Source organism: Oncorhynchus tshawytscha, linkage group LG24, assembly GCF_018296145.1.
Source record: "Oncorhynchus tshawytscha isolate Ot180627B linkage group LG24, Otsh_v2.0, whole genome shotgun sequence".
NCBI lineage: Eukaryota > Metazoa > Chordata > Actinopteri > Salmoniformes > Salmonidae > Oncorhynchus > Oncorhynchus tshawytscha.
The window spans coordinates 8,267,932-8,279,107 of record NC_056452.1 but is presented as its reverse complement, the minus strand read 5'-3'; the positions used below and the strand labels follow the sequence as shown (position 1 = coordinate 8,279,107).

Here is an 11,176-nt window from a genome sequence, read left to right as displayed (position 1 = left end):
GGAGTCAGATGTGCTACCTTTGCCCCACAAGGTCTTGTACAATGTGTTTTTTGGAGGGGATGCCTAGTTCAGATTTTGTTGACTGTATCATTTGGAATGAAGACCTGGTTCTCTGGGGAACTGTACCATCTGACAATGCCCCCTCATCAGCACGTGCCTCTGCCCGGCAGGTTAGGTGTATGAAAATAAGCAAAAGCAGAGCCCGGATAGCTCAGTCGGTAGAGCATCAGACTTTTAATCTGAGTGTCCAGGGTTCAAGTCCTTGTTCAGGCAATACTTTAATGTTCACATTTCTTCACTACGCTGTCTGTCTGAACTTGCATTTTCCATGACATGTTCGACCTGTGGACAAAACACTCCCAGAGCCAAAACAGCTTAGTCTGAAGACATCCTCATAGTACCGATAAAGTTTGTCGAAACATGTCAAACGATGTTAAAATAAATCCTCAGGTTGTCGATTGTCTTAATAATCAATCATATTTCAACCAGACAATAGCGTATTCAATAGAAAGGAAAAACAACGAAGGGTGCGCACTCGGTCACGCTCGCAAACCAGCACTGCATGCTTCCGAAGCACTGACAGAAAGGTCTCGTTCTTCTTAATTTTTCAGAAAAGAAGCCTGAAACAATGTCTAAAGACTGTTGACATCTAGTGGAAGCCATAGGAACTGCAATCTGGGTCCGAACCCATTAGAAACTCAATAGGCATTCAATTGAAAACGACCCACATCAAAAAAAAATCCCACTTCCTGGATTGATTTTCCATACATTAAGGGAACATTTTGACATTTCGTGTATAGTTAGTGAGAAAGTCCATATTGGAAATGTACGGTCCCTTACTAGACGTCCGAAAACGTTTGTAAAATTGGCGGACGGCGTCGGGCCGAGCGGCAGGGCTGGACCTACCGCGAAGTCATCAAATGAACTTTGTCGGACATTCGGTTTCCGTTTTATAAAATAATCAAATTTTGGTCATTTTTCCGCTGTACCGGAAAATCCCACAAGAGGGCATAAGCAATCATATTGCTATTGGACAAAACATCACGAATCACGACGGGGCCTTATCTCGAAAACGGAAAATATTTCGAAGCCGAAACTCGGTGAGCGTAGGTTTGGCATAATGGGCAGTTGGCCCCGAACAAGATGGCGTCTAGGCCTCAACGGTTTTTGAGTTATGGCCATTTTTCTGGGATTAAAGGTCCAAAATGAAAATAGAGAAATTATTTTTCCACTTCACGTCAAAGTCAAGGAGCCTCCGGTGTCAATAAAAAAAGAACCAGCCATTTATCTATCGTCTTTTAAGAGAAATCGTACAATGACAGATCGGTGATGTTCAAAGATAGGTGGGGTTTTTTTTCAACGGTTACAGATCCAGTTGCAGGGTGTTCATACGTATCTTTTTAAATTGTGCTGCGGAGCTCTGCGAGATTTCTGTGATTTTCTATGATTTTCTGAAATAACACACACTCACTAAACCCTCCGTAAATAACTCAGTTCTTAACGTAAAGACTTAAAACTCAGGATTCTGTAAAGGCATACCCCAATCAGGATATGAGTTTATTTATAGCTTCCTGTGCCAACCGGAAGTGCCTTAAATGGTGTCATAGTGGCAGTTTCCAAGGGTTAAAAAGGTCAGATCTTTTCAAAACTTCATATGTGTGATTAGGCAACCCCCATAAACTGTTAGTCAGTCATTTCTCCCAACAGATGTCAAAGAAAAGCTCTCACACACACACACAGCAAGGATGGAGTGACAAAGTGCGGTGCTTAAAGACACAGAGAGCAGGCAATGGCATTACCATAATCCCTAGGCCGTGCCGAGTTCAACGAGATATCCCGCTTGACCGTAGCTCGCTCGGTCTGAGCGCAGCGACCATTAGAAAAGTAGGCCCAAAATGAAGCCTGCCCCACAACGTCATTTGCTTTTGGGTGACAGCGGCAGAACCGTTAGGTTTAGAAGGAAAATTCAACCACAGGAATGTTCCTAAGGTCCTTCCGATCCGTGCAAGCCTAACCTTGACCGTGTGGCATTAACCCTTAACAGTTAAAAGAAGGTGTTTACATCAAACAGTTTGCATTGACTTCTCTCCCCATAGGAATACATTGCCTGCACCCCTAAATTCAACCTGAAGCCTATATGGGTTATGAATGCCGTATGAACCTGTCTTTGGTAACAGTCCATCAGGCCACTATGAGGTCTACCTGTGTTGATTCTAAGCTTCCTGGACCAACCGGAAGTGGTTAAAATCACCCTAAAAGTGTATATCCATACCCTGCCTGCAGTTTGATAGACATAGTGCATTCAACCCTGTGTAAATCAGTCAATTCTTAACGTAACGACTTAAAACTCAGGATTCTATAAAAGCATATCACAATGAGGATATGTGTTGATTTATAGCTTCCTGTGCCAACCGGAAGTGCCATAATTGGTGTCTCAGGGGCTGTTTCGAAGGGTTAAAAAAGTCAGATCTGTCCAAAACTTCATATATGTGATTAGGCAACCCCCATGAACTGTAAATCAGTCATTTTTCCCATAAAATTTCAAAGGAAAACTAAATCACACTAAAACACAACTTGGAAGGAGGGACGTGTTGGGGTGCGTAGAGACAGACAGTGGCTGCAATAGTTAGCTTTGTTCGAGCTAAAAAAGAACCTTCAGACCTAGAGTTCCGAAACTTTAGAAACCTGTTCTAGACCTACGGTCGATAGTGCGTGGTGAGTTAGGTGGCTCTAGAAGGTTCTCGGACCGAGAAACAGCCTCGTACATTTGCAATGATTTCAATTCATTTTGACCATTACGAAAATGACGACATTTAGAAAAGTCTCAGAGACACAAGACTAGGTGCATTGAAACCGGCTCGGCCCATAGAGACGGACCCCAACGTTTCTGTCCGATAGCTCATTCAAGGACCCCATAGCAAGGCATGGAAAAAAGTGGATTTTCAGCACCAATTAGGGTTTTACTCGGGCACCGAATGACCTATCGAGCCGAAACTCGGGATTCGGGGTCGCCTCACATAGACCTACACATAATGTCCGAACTGGACCCGCAGCTAGAACGTAACTATGTGTTTTATGTTTTTATTATGTTTTAAACTAAAGGCGCTGTTAATTATGGGCCTGCTCTGACATATGTGATAGTTGGCTTCTAAATTAGTTGGAAAAAGTGGGTTTGGTGTCAATTGGTATCAGTTTGGTGTCAGAATCACATCTAATTGACTGATGGACACTGACTTGCTAGTTGACTTTTGTACATTTGCAATATGTTTAAACGGAGAGGGACCATCACCAAAATGGCATTCTGAAATCAACACAAAAAATGGCATCACCATAGTCTCCAGACTGTGCCGAGTTCAACGAGACGCCCCGCTTGACCGTAGCTCGTTCTGAGTGCAGCGACCTTGAAAAAAGAAGGCCCAAAATGCAGCCTGCCCCACAATGTCATTTGATTTTGGGTGGCAGTGAGAGAACCGTTAGGGTGAGAAGCACAATTCGACCTCAGGTACGTTCCTGAGGTCCTCCCGATCCATGCAAGCCTAACCTTGACTATGTGGCATTAACCCTTAACAGTTAAAATAAGGTGTTTACTTCAAACAGTTTGCATTGACTTCTCTCCCCATAGGAATACATTGCCTGCACCTCTACATTCAACCTGAAGCCTATGTGGGTTATGAATGCCTTATGAACCTGTCTTCTATGACAGTCAATCAGACCACTATGAGGTCTACCTGTGTCAATTCTAAGCTTCCTGAAGCAACCGGAAGTGGTTAAAATCACCCTAAAAGTGTTTTGAAAAACATAACCTGTCATTATGAAAATCACTGTATTCAAACCTGTGTAGATCAGTCAATTCTTAACTTAAAGACTTAAAACTCAGGATTCTGTAAGTGGCTATGTCAATTAAGACATGTGTTTACTTATAGCTTCCTGTGCCAACCGGAAGTGCCATAATTGGTGTCTCAGGGGCTATTTCGAGGGGTTAAAAAAGTCTGATCTCTCCAAAATTTCATATGTGTGACTAGGTAACCCTCCTGAACTGTAAATCAGTCATTTCTCCCAACAGATGTCAAAGAAAACCTCTCACACACACACACACACAGCAAGGATGGAGTGAAAAAGTGCGGTGCTTAGACACAGAGAGCAGGCAATGGCATTACCATAATCTCTAGGCCGTGCCGAGTTCAACGAGATATCCCGCTTGACCGTAGCTCGCTCGGTCTAAGCGCAGCGACCATTAGAAAAGTAGGCCCAAAATGAAGCCTGCACCACAACATCATTTGCTTTTGGGTGACAGCGGCGGAACCGTTAGGTTTAGAAGGACAATTCAACCACAGGAATGTTCCTAAGGTCCTCCCGATCTTTGCAAGCCTAACCTTGACCGTGTGGCATTAACCCTTAACAGTAAAACAGGGTTTTTGATCTCACAGATTACAATGACTTCTCTCCCCATAGGAATACATTGCCTGCACCCCTAATTTCAACCTCAGGCCTATGTGGGTTATGAATGCCTTATGAACCTGTCTTCGATAACAGTCCATCAGGCCACTATGAGGTCTACCTGTGTCGATTCTAAGCTTCCTGGAGCAACCGGAAGTGGTTAAAATCACCCTAAAAGTGTATACCCATACCCTGCCTGCAGTTTGATAGACATAGTGCATTCAACCCTGTGTAAATCAGTCAGTTCTTAACATAAGGACTTAAAACTCAGGATTCTGTAAAAGCATACCCCAATGAGGATATGTGTTGATTTATAGCTTCCTGTGCCAACCGGAAGTGCCATAATTGGTGTCTCAGGGGCTGTTTCAAGGGGTTAAAAAAGTCAGATCTTTCCAAAACTTCATATATGTGATTAGGCAACCCCCATGAACTGTAAATCAGTCATTTTTCCCATAACATTTCAAAGGAAAAATAAATCACACTAAAACACAACTTGGATGGAGGGACGTATTGGGATGCGTAGAGACAGACAGTGACTGCAATAGTTAGCTTTGTTGGAGCTAAAAAGAACCGTCAGACCTAGAGTTCGAAACTTTAGAATCCTGTTCTAGACCTCCGGTCGATAGTGCGTGGTGAGTTACGTGGCTCTAGAAGGTTCTCGGACCGAGAAACAGCCTCGTACATTTGCAATGACTTCAATTCATTTTGACCATTACGTAAAAAATGACGACATTTAGAAAAGTCTCAGAGACACAAGACTAGGTGCATTGCGACCGTCTCGGCCCATAGAGACGGACCCCAACGTTTCTGTCCGATAGCTCATTCAAGGACCCCGTAGCAAGTCATGAAAAAAAAAGTGGATTTTCAGCACCAATTAGGGTTTTGCTCGGACACCAAATGACCGATCGAGCCGAAACTTGGGATTCGGGGTCGCCTCAGCTAGGCCTACACATAACATAAGAAATGGACCCGCAGCTAGAACGTAACTACGTGTTTTATGTTTTTTTATGGTTTGAACCGAAGGCGTTGTGAATTTTGGGCCAGCTCTGAAGTATGTGATAGTTGGCTACTAAACGAGTTGGAAAAAGTGGGTTTGGTGTCAGTTTGTATCAGTTTGGTGTCAGAATGATATCTAATTGACTGATGGACGGTGACTTGCTGGTGACTCTTGTCCATTTGCAATATGTTTAAACATATTACCATCACCAAAGTGACATTCTGAAATCAACCCTAACGAGCGACTGAGATGAACCAGAATCACTGCCCAGCCATCCCGAGTTCATCGGGCCAGTCAATTTCCCATTCCTGCAGGATTTTTATAGCATGACAAATTCGTGATGGTACCTGCCCATTGAACCATATTGCAAATGCACAGTGACTTTGCAAAAGTAAGAAAACATAAACAAATGGACATAATGAAATCACCATATTTTTATTTTTGGGTTACCAGGTGCCTATTTTAAACAGTCCATAAGTGAAAAAACATCACCAAATGGACATGGATGACAAAGTAGTCAACTCCCATAGCGGGCATGGAATAGGACCAGTAAATCATTTACAAGCCATTTTTTGGGTTACCATCGGGCACAGTCAATGCACGTGCATTTGCAATATGATTCTTTATAGCATGACAAAATGGTAAGCATGACAAATGCACAGTGATGTAACATAAACAAATGAACCATATTGCAAATGCACAGTGACTTTGCAAAAGTAAGTGAAAACATAAACAAATGGACATAATGAAATCACCATATTTTTATTTTTGGGTTACCAGGTGCCTATTTTAAACAGTCCATAAAGCACTCAGGCCCGGCCCCCATCCTGTAGGGTACTCCCATAGCGGGCATGGACAATGGAGACCGGTAAATGCATTTACAACCATATTTTTATTTTTGGGTTACCAGTTGCCAAAATGCACGTGCATTTGCAATATGATTCTATAGTGAAAAAACATCACAAAATGGACATGATGAATCAACACAACGAGCGATGGAAAGGAGCAACTATCACTGCCAGGCCATCCTGTGTTCATCAGGCCAGTCAATTTTGCATTTCTGCAGGATTTTTGAGCATGTCAAATTTCTTATGGTAAATGCCCATTGAACCATATTGCAAATGTACATGCACTTGCAATATGATTCTATAGTGAAAAAACATCACCAAATGGACATGATGAAATCAACACAACGAGTGATGGAAAGGAACAACTATCACTGCCCGGCCATCCCGAGTTCATCAGGCCAGTCAATTTTGCATTTCTGCAGGATTTTTGAGCATGTCAAATTTCTTATGGTATTTGGCCCCAAAAAAGTGACTTTTGACTTTGACTTTTGACTTCCTATGAAATCATATTGCAAATGGACAAATCATATTCCTTATGCACAAGTAAAAAAAAATTATGATAATACAATTTTACAAATGTATATTCATACAGTTCTTACACATTATGAATTGACATAAAATCGAAACAATTTCGAAAAACGGTCCAGAAAGCACTTTTTTATGAGGGTGATAAGTTTTTAAAAAAGTTCACATTTTCGACTTTTGACTTCCTATGAAATCATATTGCAAATGGAAAAAACATATGCCTTATGCACAAGTAAAAAAAAAAAAAAAAAAAAAATTATGATATTAAAATATGACTAAAGTATGTTGATACAGTTCTTATACATGTGTAATTGACACAAGAATGGAAAGAATTTTGAAAAACGGTCCAAAAAGCACTTTTTTAAGGGTGTGTGAAGTTTTTTACAAAATTTTGACATTTTTGACTTTTGACTTCCTATGAAATCATATTGCAAATGGACAAAACATATTTCTTATGCACATGTAAAAAAATAATAATAATGCTAATAAAATTGGACAAAAGTATATTCATACAGTTCTTACACATGTGTAATTGACAAAAAAATCGAAAGAATTTCGAAAAACGGTCCAGAAAGCACTTTTTAAGGGGTGATAAGTTTTTGACAAAAAAATCATTTTTTCAAAATTTTGCTTTTGGATGTTGACTTGAGTTCCATTTCCAAAATGAAAAACCACGGTGGAGCGCACTCGCCCCCTGTTGGATTTTTGAAGTGTTACAACTGGCAATTGCCATATGGCATTTGCAATAAACTTTGCATGAATCAACGCCGAATTGGGTGGTATTGGACATCGTGTATATGGTTTGTCCAATGTCAATGATTTGCCATTAATTTTTGTCCATTTCAGGGGGGTCTTCCCTTACTCAGGTTTTCGCCTGCCGTATCAGTTCTGTTATACTCACAGACAGGATTTTAACAGTTTTGGAAACTTTAGAGTGTTTTATATCCACATCTACCAATTATATGCATATCCGAGCTTCTGGGCCTGAGTAACAGGGCACGCTTCTCAACCATATGCCGAAATACTGCCTCCAAGCCAAAAGATGTTGAACTCCTTGTTCAAAGACTGATTTAAGTCTGTCAATCACATAGCATCATCTGATTTAGGAATTTGCAGTGTGCCATGCTTCTGTGAGAGACAATTGTCATCTTAAGCAGCATTGGTTTGGTGGTTTCTGTAAAGCCACATTGGTTCTTGTGCTGATTCATTGACTTCGCTGTGTAAAGAAGGCAGAGATTGCACACATAAAATCCTGGACCACAACGTGATTTGAACACGCAACCTTCTGATCTGGAGTCAGACGCACTACCTTTGCACCACAAGGTCTTGTACAATGTGTATTTTGGAGGGGATGACTAGTTCAGATTTCATTGACTGTATCATTTGGAATGAAGACCTGGTTCTCTGGGGAACTGTACCATCTGACAATGCCCCCTCGTCAGCACGTGCCTCTGCCCGGCAGGTTAGGTGTATGAAAATAAGCAGAAGTAGAGCCCGGATAGCTCAGTCGGTATAGCATCAGACTTTTAATCTGAGGGTCCAGGGTTCAAGTACCTCTTCAGGCAATGCTTTAATGTTCACATTTCTTCACTACGCTGTCTTTCTGAACTTGCATTTTCCTTGACTTTCCATGACATGTTCGACCTGTGGACAAAACACTCCCAGAGCCAAAACAGCTTAGTCTGAAGACATCCTCATAGTACCGATAAAGTTTGTCGAAACATGTCAAATGATGTTGAAATGAATCCCCAGGTTGTCGATTGTCTTAATAATCGATAATATTTCAACCGGACAATAGCGTATTCAATAGACAGGCAAAACAACGAAGGGTGCACACTCGGTCACGCTCGCAAACCAGCACTGCATGCTTCCTAAGCACTGACAGAAAGGTCTCGTTCTTCTTAATTTTTCAGAAAAGAAGCCTGAAACAATGTCTAAAGACTGTTGACATCTAGTGGAAGCCATAGGAACTGCAATCTGGGTCCGAACCCATTAGAAACTCAATAGGCATTCAATTGAAAACTACCCACATCAAAAAAAAATCCCACTTCCTGGATTGATTTTCCTCAGGTTTTCGCCTGCCGTATCAGTGCTGTAATACTCACAGACAAGATTTTAACAGTTTTGGAAACTTTAGAGTGTTTTATATCCACATCTACCAATTATATGCATATCCGAGCTTCTGGGCCTGAGTAACAGGGCACGCTTCCCATCCATATGCCGAAATACTGCCACCAAGCCAAAAGAAGTTCAACTCCTTGTTCGAAGACTGATTTAAGTCTGTCAATCACACAGCATCATCTGATTTAGGAATTTGCAGTGTGCCATGCTTCTGTGAGAGACAATTGTCATCTTAAGCAGCATTGGTTTGGTGGTTTCTGTAAAGCCACATTGGTTCTTGTGCTGATTCATTGACTTCGCTGTGTAAAGAAGGCAGATATTGCACACATAAAATCCCTGACCACGACGTGATTTGAACACGCAACCTTCTGATCTGGAGTCAGACGCGCTACCTTTGCCCCACAAGGTCTTGTACAATGTGTTTTTTGGAGGGGATGCCTAGTTCAGATTTTGTTGACTGTATCATTTGGAATGAAGACCTGGTTCTCTGGGGAACTGTACCATCTGACAATGCCCCCTCGTCAGCACGTGCCTCTGCCCGGCAGGTTAGGTGTATGAAAATAAGCAAAAGCAGAGCCCGGATAGCTCAGTCGGTAGAGCATCAGACTTTTAATCTGAGGGTCCAGGGTTCAAGTCCCTGTTCGGGCGATGCTTTAATGTTCACAATTCTTCACTACGCTGTCTTTCTGAACTTGCATTTTCCTTGACTTTCCATGACATGTTCGACCTGTGGACAAAACACTCCCAGAGCCAAAACAGCTTAGTCTGAAGACATCCTCATAGTACTTGAGTTGTATTTTGAAACATGACCTTGAGACTCCCAAGACTGGTGCACATCTAGTGGAACTTCATTTTTAGAAAAGAATCTCAGTGCTAAAGACTGTTGACATCTAGTCACTACAACCCCTGGGTAGAAACTCAATAGGCATTCAATTGTACCCACATCAAAAAAAAATCCCACTTCCTGGATTGATTTTTCTCAGGTTTTAGCTCACTGTATCAGTTCTAATATATACTATAACAGACAGGATTTTTTAACAGTTTTGGAAACTAGAGTGTTTTATATCACATCTACCAATTATATGCATATCTATTAGCTTCTGGGTCTGAGTAACAGAGCATTAGCTTGTCATCCATATGCTGAAATACTGCCTTATGACTCCCAAGCCAAAAGCAGTTGGCACTGCATCTCAGTGTTAGAGGCTTCACTGGCTGATTTGGGAGTCCCTGTGCAATCCACAATTGCATCAGCGCTGATCTGAGTTTGGTGGTGTAGGCCATCATTGGTTAAAGAAGGCAGATTTGTAAATAATAATTTGTTCTTAAATGACTTGCCCAGTTAAATAAATAAAACATATGACCATGGTTTGTGTATTTGGTCTATTCAGCATAGCTCTGTTCTGCCCTGCCTTGCCCCCCCTTGTGGAACAAAGTTAGTTTCTTACTGTTATAACTCAAATTTTGTTGATTTTATCATTTGGAATGAAACTGGTTTTTGGGGAACTGTACCATTGACAATGCTTATTTGTCAGTATTGTTTTATTGCTCTGCCCGGCAGGTTAGGTGTATGAAAATGCAAAAGCAGAGCCCTTTAGCTCTGTACTTTCAGAAAGCATCAAACAGTTTTAATCTGAGGGTCCAGGGTTCAATCCCTTTGGAGCTGAAGCTTTAATGAGGCACAGCTTTTGAACTTGCATTAACCTTGACTTTCCATGACATGTTGTACCTGTGGACAAAACACAGCAAGAGCCAAAACAGCTTAGTGTGATAGACATCTATTTTATTGATAAAGTTTGGTCAAACCATGGTTGAAACAATTGTCTTAAATTCGATAATATTTTAATAGCGTATTCAATAGAAAGGAAAACAACTGCGCACTTCCGCAAACCACTAGGGAGGAAAAAAACTGAATATGCATAACCCATATTTAATATCCAGCAGTGACTGAACAACAACTATAGCACTGACCAGAAAGGCATAGTATCTGCACCTTCAGGTTCAGTTTTTCAGAAAGATGTGCCTGAAACAATGTCTAAAGACTGTTGACATCTAGTGGAAGCATGGTGAACTGCAATCCTGTGTCCAACCCATTAGAAACTCAATAGGCATATTCAATTGAAAACTGGCGCCACAGGCAAAAAAGTCCCACTTCCTGGACCTTGAGCAGATTTTTCAGGACTTTTCAGGGAAAATGCCGTATCAGTTCTAGGTGATACTCACAGACAGGACCCCCAGTTTGGGAAACTAG

At 41.4% G+C, this 11,176-nt stretch overlaps 4 non-coding genes across 4 annotated transcripts; 3 read left to right on the top strand and 1 right to left on the bottom strand.

Moving 5' to 3' along the window:
* Positions 1-200: 200 nt before the first annotated feature.
* Positions 201-273, top strand: trnak-uuu. Its single transcript has one exon. It is a non-coding gene; the product is annotated as a tRNA-Lys (tRNA).
* An 8,026-nt stretch (positions 274-8,299) lies between these two features.
* On the top strand, positions 8,300-8,372 carry trnak-uuu. Its single transcript has one exon. It is a non-coding gene; the product is annotated as a tRNA-Lys (tRNA).
* An 893-nt stretch (positions 8,373-9,265) lies between these two features.
* Positions 9,266-9,337, bottom strand: trnag-ccc. The gene has a single exon. It is a non-coding gene; the product is annotated as a tRNA-Trp (tRNA).
* A 166-nt stretch (positions 9,338-9,503) lies between these two features.
* trnak-uuu lies at positions 9,504-9,576 on the top strand. The gene has a single exon. It is a non-coding gene; the product is annotated as a tRNA-Lys (tRNA).
* Positions 9,577-11,176: the final 1,600 nt, after the last annotated feature.